This window comes from Ursus arctos, unplaced genomic scaffold, assembly GCF_023065955.2.
Source record: "Ursus arctos isolate Adak ecotype North America unplaced genomic scaffold, UrsArc2.0 scaffold_7, whole genome shotgun sequence".
Taxonomy (NCBI): domain Eukaryota; kingdom Metazoa; phylum Chordata; class Mammalia; order Carnivora; family Ursidae; genus Ursus; species Ursus arctos.
In genome coordinates, this window is record NW_026623089.1 from 68,952,399 (window position 1) to 68,959,585 (window position 7,187).

The following is a 7,187-nucleotide window of genomic DNA, read 5'->3' on the forward strand; positions in this document are numbered from 1 at the left end:
CTGATGGGAGCCCTAGAATGTTCTAGGTAGGAAGGAAAAGCCAGGTTGCAAGGAGAAAGCATTTCTCTGTAAGAGTTTCTGGTAGACCTACAGAGATCTCGGAAGAAAGAGGCTTGAGTTTTCCAGGCTCTGTAATGTGTTATGAACTTTATGCATTTTTTAAAAATTCACTTTTGTACTTAATTTTGTAGTCGTTTTCTTAACAAGATGGCCCAAATGACATTGGCTTCAGGTTCCCCCGGTACTCTAGGTCAATTGCTGTGATGAACTCAGTAGGGAAGATACAATTGGCTGATGTGCTTGTTCTGGTACTAACCCCCAAAGCCCTGAGCTTTATTAACTTGACACCTGCTGCACTTGCCCTCTGGACACGAAACAATATTTGACTCCCATCCAAGGAATATCCGTTCCTCCCCACTCGGGTCACCATGCCATCGCAGTGGGGATGTACCTTTGTCCCTGCTGCCTGTCTTCATTCCTGTAATGATCTTATCACTGTTTACCTCAATACACACACCATGTTTATAAGATTGTTCTTGAAGGCCCTAGGGCCACAATTAGCTATTTTCCAGGGAAAGGAGACTTCAAACCCCTTATCTTTAGAAAATCCAAAATCCTTAGCTGGAACAACCTAAGAAATTCAATAAATTTCTGAAAACGCACATGAAACGTTGAAAACAAAAGTATGGCCTTCACTAGGAAAAGAGTGACTTTCGTTTCTCAGTGAGTCAACAACGTCAGACCTATTGGACTTGAAAAACGAGATCTAGGTGGGGCTTGTTGAGAAACTGACATGGCTGGAAGCTGGCCACTCAGAGGGCAGGGGTACAGTGGGTGTGGTGAATTTCGAGAACAGTTGGGAAATCTGTTGTGTCAAATATGAGAGATACAGAGAGACAGATAATCCGTTTTGATTTTTTTTAGATCTGGCTGCTTGTGGTAAAATTCTCGGAAGCTGACCTGGGATCCAGAGACAATATCAAGGCTCTGGTAAGGGTCATGGTGGGAGACGGGCCTAGCCATCAGGATTCTGGCATAGCAATTGTCCGTCAAGGGGAGGCATGAATGTGACTCAAGAGGAACAGTGTGCCTAGAGGGACACGTGTGTGGAAGGAACTGAGCAGAATATGAACAAGTACGGGGTCTTCCAGCCCGGGCCATTCTGGGGGGGAAAGAAGCACAGGCATGCAGCTCTGACTAAGGGCGAGGGGACCACCCAGGATCAGTCCCTGCAGACACAAGATTCCTGGTTCTCAGCAACCTAGCAGATGGCGTGGAGACACAGTGCTCCCAGTCTGTGAGAAGGACAACATCCCAAATCTCACTGAACAGGACATAGATGACTCAGAAGCTGGGATGCCCAAGGCTCTAGGAGGGACCCTTGTGGGTCCAACAGAGAAGCCTGTGGAACAATGGCTGGGGCATGAATGTGAGTGTGGTCAGAACCACATGGGTTCTAAATAAGAAGTTATTTAGAATTTTGGCTGCTTTAAGAAATGTATGTGCTTACCAAGTGGATATTATCAATTAGAAAAGTTATTTTTTAATATTATAGAATTTAACTCCTTGGTTTTTGTTTGCGCACCCTGAAGGTCCGTCTAAGGCAGAAGCCACAGGGGTATACTCTGAAGTTGGTCTAGGGTCATCTGGGTGGTTCAGTCAGTAAAGCATCTGCCTTCGGCTCAGATCATGATCTCAGGGTCCTGGGATCGAGTCCCACATAGGGCTCCCTGCTCGGCGTGGAGCCTGCTTCTCCCTCTCCCTCTGCCCCTGCCCTTGTTCATGTTTTCTCCTTAGCTCTCTCTCTGTCCCTCAAAAAAAAAAAAAAAAAGAAAGTTAGGTTGGTCTAACATAGTCACACTTTTTTTTAAAGATTTTATTCATTTATTTGAGAGAGAGAGAGAGAGACTGAGAGAGATAGCAAGAGAGAGCACCAGCAGGGAGAGAGGGAGAAGCAGGCTCCCTGTTGGTAAGGGAGCCTGATACGGGACTTGATCCCAGGATCCCAGGACCATGACCTGAGCCAAAGGCAGATGCTTAACTGACTGAGCCACCCAGGGGCCCCTAGCATAATCACACTAAAGCAAAACAGCAAGGTTGTCTCAGGAGCCCTGGGGGCTGAAATTCAGTCATCCAGGACCTACAAATTCATAATCTTACCAACGGGAAAGAGACAGTGACACACACACACAGACAGAGACAGAGAGAGGAAATCTCTTCAGCACTGAGGCAGATCGTGTCATTAGCCCCAACCTTCCAGGCGCCTGTATTAATATGACACAGTCACAATGACTCTGGCTTCAAGGTTGGCAGAGTATACTTCCCTGACCCCAGCTTTGAATTTCCCCATATGATTTGCTTTGGCCAATGAGATGTTAGTGAATGTGGCTCAAACAGGGTTAAAATATGCTTATGTCTTTGGACTTGCGCTCATGCGTTCCGGTGACCCACCATGAGAGGACTGTGCCCCAACTACCCACCTGCCCTCAGCCTGCATCTGAGAATGAGACACAGGAAGCAGACCCCACACCTGGGGGCTGCTGGTCCAGGAAGGATGAGAGACATGTAGAGTGAACTTGAACCCTTGGAGCCCGGAGCCTGAAGTCCAGCCAACCCATGGATCTGCGACCATGAAAGCTTATTACTGCTTTTATAGCCAGTGGGTTGTGAGGTCTTTTTATGCTGACTATTGCAGTAATTGCTGACTAATACCAAGAATGGGGTGTTGCCATAACAAGAACCTCAAATTTGTGGAACTAACATGGTAACAAGTAGCAAAAGCAAAGAGACTACTAAAGGAAGCTGAAAAAACAGTAACCCACCTTATGGAGTGGGCAAGCATCTGATCGAGCTACTTGGTGCTCATTTGGAAATAGGAAATGTCCCTATAGAATTTCCTGTCTTGGGTAAGGCAGTTTGCAGGAAGAATATTGGAAGCAGAAATTGGTGGCTTCTGGATACATGTGGTAAGGCACTACAGGAAAGAGGAATTGTGTTCAGAAAATAGCTTGTCAGTTGCAAATAGAACTGTGAGGGATTCTAGTGAGTCTGGGATTCTGGGGCAGAGTTATAAAATGAAACAATTTCTCACAAAGTCAAGGCTGAGCCATCATAACAGAGCCTCTGGGCAAAGACCAAAATCTAGGGTCCTACGACTGTGACAGAGCCTTGTGTAAAAAGTACCTCAAGGGTCTGCCTGAGAAGCCCTTTGGTAAGACATCTGAAAGGATGGACATGACAGCTACTAGACCTTCAGCTGGACAAAAGGAAACACTAGGAAGAGTGGGCAGATTATGGACATGGTTCCGCAGAAGTCTGATTTCTCAAAAGTGCCCATAATTAAGGCTGGAAAGAGGCACATCTTGAAAGGCATGATGGATGTGCCTTTTGCCACACAGAAAACCCACATTTTCAGAGAGCCACGTTGGCAAAAACCCTGCCAGCCTGGACAAAAAGAGACTGCAACTGGTAGAGCTACAAAATGACCTCTTGGCCCCCAACTTTCAACAGGCAATGTGATGATTAATTTTATGGGTCGACTTGACTGGGTCACGAGGTGTTCAGATATTTAGTCAAACATTACTCTAGGTGTGTCTGTGATCCTTTTTCTGGATGAGATTAACATTTGAATCAGTAGACTCCCTAAAGCAGATTGCCCCCTCCTCCCTACCCCCATGTAGGTGGGCCTCATCCAATCAGTTGAAGGCCTGAAAGGAACAAAAAGGCTGATCTTCCCCCAGTAAACTCTTCCCGCCTGACTGATTTCAAGCTGGGACATCTGAGACATTGGGGTGTTTTTTTTTTCTGTCTTCGGACTTGAACTGAAATATTGGCCTTCTTGGGTCTCAGGCCTGCCAACATTTGAAATGGACCTGTACCATTGGCTGTCCTAGTTCTCCAAGTCCCTGACTGTGGATCTTAGGACTTGTCAGCCTCCATAATCATGTAGGCCAATTCCTTATACAAAATCTCTCTCTCTCTCTCTCTCTCTCTCTCTCTCTGTATATATATATATACACACACACACACACATATATATAATTTACTCTTATATGTACTCTCCTACACATAGATACTCAACTATACATATGATGCTATGCCATACTCCATATAGTATAAGGTATACATACTATCGATTCTGTTTCTCTGGAGAGCTCCACTAACACAGGCAGAAACTGACTGAGACCGAGAAACAGCTTGCTGGCAACAAGAGCAAATTCTCCAGCGCCCTCTCCAGAGGTGGTCAAGGTGTTGGATGGAAATGAACAGATGCTCAGAGGGCAGAACCAAGAACCACGGAGTCCCTGCTACAGCGCCTGACAACATCGCCCTAGCCAGACATTAGAGTCTCTGTGAGCTGGTGACTGCTCTGCTTTCCCCTTTCTCCCACCATCAAAAGGAAATGTTGACTGTACTGGTCTTCCTGTCCCATCGCGGTATATTGCGTGTGTGAAGAGCCCATGTATGTGGCTGGACTTGATGAGAACCAGATGTGGCAGCAGATGCTGAGACTGGGTGAGACATTAATGGATCTCCATGACGCAGGTGGGGGTATTTTGAATGTGGGAGTGATGTGACTAATTGGGGCCAGTAGGGTCAGGGGCAGTAAATTCAACCATTGGTCCCAGTTCTTCACTCCGTAATAGTAGTGTTGAAATCCACACGCTTGCCATTGCCACGGCCTCTAGGTGAGTGGATTCACTTCCCTGCACTCTGAGTTTGGACGTAACCCCGTCGCTTGCTTTTCCAGGGAGGCGTTAGTTGGAAAGATGTGAGCGGAAACTTGAAATGTGCTCGCTGGGTTGGACTCCCACTCTGGCGCTCCAGTGAAGAGCGTTCCCAAAGCGTATTCCACAGCTGCGCCCGCAGCCTGGGCCCAAGGACGCAGGACGTGGAGCGGATCCTATGTCCTGGGTGTCTGCTGCTTGAAAAGGTTTCAGATGCTCAGGGAACAGACCTGAGCCCGGAAGAACTTGGAGCGCGGAGCCAGGAGCCAGCCCAGCCCTGCCACTGCCCAACGAACACGAGAACGAACGACGGCTGTTTGAAACCACTACATTTTGAGGAAATTATTTACTACACTGCGTTATTGTGGCAGTAGGTGACTAAAACAAGTCACATCCGGGTACCAGAGCAAAGGGGGTTTTTTGTGTGTTTTTGTTTGTTATGTGTGTGGGGTTTTTTTTGTTTTGTTTTGTTTTTTGTGTTTTTCACTAGTGTCATTAATTTCAGCTTGGGTAGCATTATTATAGAGAGCGAACACATTCAAACTGTGGCCCAGAAGCATATATAAGCATCTGGAACGTCTGTGTTTGGGAATTAGTAGCCAAAGGAGACATATCCGTCTCAAATCAGAAACCCCAGTGTAAGCGCCCCCGGCCCCAGACTGAGCTGCCCATCCCTGCCCCCTGGCCCTGCTTGGGCTCCCGACGCCACCCAGCAGCCATGGTATTTGGTACAGAGCCGGTCACTTCGAAGCCAGACAGTAACTGAGAACCAGGAGTGCAACGTGCCTCCCACCATAAGCGCAACGTGCCTCCCACCATAAGCCGTGGGGCTTGCGGGCTCTGGCTGACCCGACAGTTTTAGCATCAGAGCTTTGATTACCACAGGTTTTTATCTTCATTTTTCTGTGAATTTTCCCAGCAACCTGTTTTTATTTTCTGGGTGCAGTAGCTTCTTATTATTTCTCTGGGTGCCCGTTAGGATTTGTTGCAGTGTTCTTTGTGCAATCCCGCCCTGCCCTGTCCAAGGTGCTTCGTGTCTGCTGACGTTCAGGGCTTTGTCGTTCAGGTTTGAGACTTTCCTCCAAATGTCCGTGGTCCTTAAGTGTCCTCTCCTATTCATGCGCAGGACAGAGAAAGCTAACTGGGAGCCCTGGGTGTGTGGGGTCAGGGGGCTTCTCCACTGTCGGGCTTTCTAGGGGAGGACAGGCAGTGAGCGGTAGCTCGTGCTGGGGACTGCTAAATCACAGTGAGTGGATGGAGACTTTCTCCCCACAAGAGACAACTCAGCACATTCTGGACTGCTGCTCTTTAGGGAGCAGGGTGGGAGGAAGGCATGAGGTTCTCTCGGGGCGGCATGGAGGTACTCACTGAAGCTGTGCTCCGCCTGTGGCTTCTCCTGCACCGTCTCTGCCCAGTGTCAGAGTCCCCAGTGTCCCCAGTGCACTTCTAGAAAGTCAGCTGCCATCCCAGGCAGGGAAGAGGGGGACTTCTTATGGTGGGGGCCTGGGGAGGGCCAACGGCTCCTTGTAAGCCCACGTCCTTTGTTTCCAGCCTCTCCTGGCCTGCACCCCCCTCCTGGCCTGCACTTCCCCTCCTGGCCTGCACCCCCCTCCTGGCCTGCACCCCCTCTCCTGGCCTGCATCCCCCTCCTGGCCTGCACCCCCCCTCCTGGCCTGCACCCCCCCTCCTGGCCTGCACCCCACCTCCTGGCCTGCACCCCCCTCCAGTTGATGAGCACTGTGGGTTCACCTCCTCCCTCCCAGCGGCCTCCCTCTGGAAGGACTGCCTGTGACCTCCTCCACCTCCAGTCACCCATGCTTCTGGATTCCAAAGCCGAGTTCAACTCTTGCCTCAGCTCCTGTTGCCTCTCCTGTTCTTGTTGCTCTTTTGGGATAATAACCCTGCAAAGTTTAGCTCACTTCATTTTAGCAGGGCTTTGGCAGAGAAAGGAGATAAACATCTGTGGTCCCATTGCCATATTGAACCAGAAGTCAATTTTCAACTTTCCATATATTCTCTGAAATTCCTAGTGCAATGATGTACATAAAAATGGCCACTCAGAATAAACTTGTCCTTGAATGCAGACATGAAAAAGTGAATACATTCCTATAGGTAGGCATGCATTTTTATGTATTTGCCTGTGAGTAAGCATGTATGTTTGTGTGAAGGTGTATTTCCTGAGATTGCCTGGTTTCCCCAGGCCATGCATATTTATGGGAAAGTCACAATGACTGCAAACTTCCATCTGTTCAAATAATTCACTCATTTTCTTTCTTTCTTTTTTTCTTGTCTTTAAGTAATTGCTACAGCCAAGGTGGGATTTGAACTTACAACCCTGAGATCAAGAGTTGCATACTCTACCAGCTGAGCCAGTCAGGTGCCCCTAACTCACTCATTTTCAAAGTGACCCCAGTTAACTGTTTCCAGAATTTCAGGGTTACATTTGATACGGGGTTACAT

The 7,187-nt window shown here is 48.2% G+C and overlaps 1 long non-coding RNA gene across 1 annotated transcript; it reads left to right on the forward strand.

Annotated features, from left to right (window-relative positions):
- Positions 1–3,794: 3,794 nt before the first annotated feature.
- On the forward strand, positions 3,795–6,821 carry LOC130543061 (uncharacterized). Its single transcript, XR_008958087.1, has 2 exons — positions 3,795–4,515; positions 4,751–6,821. It is a non-coding gene; the product is annotated as an uncharacterized LOC130543061 (long non-coding RNA).
- Positions 6,822–7,187: the final 366 nt, after the last annotated feature.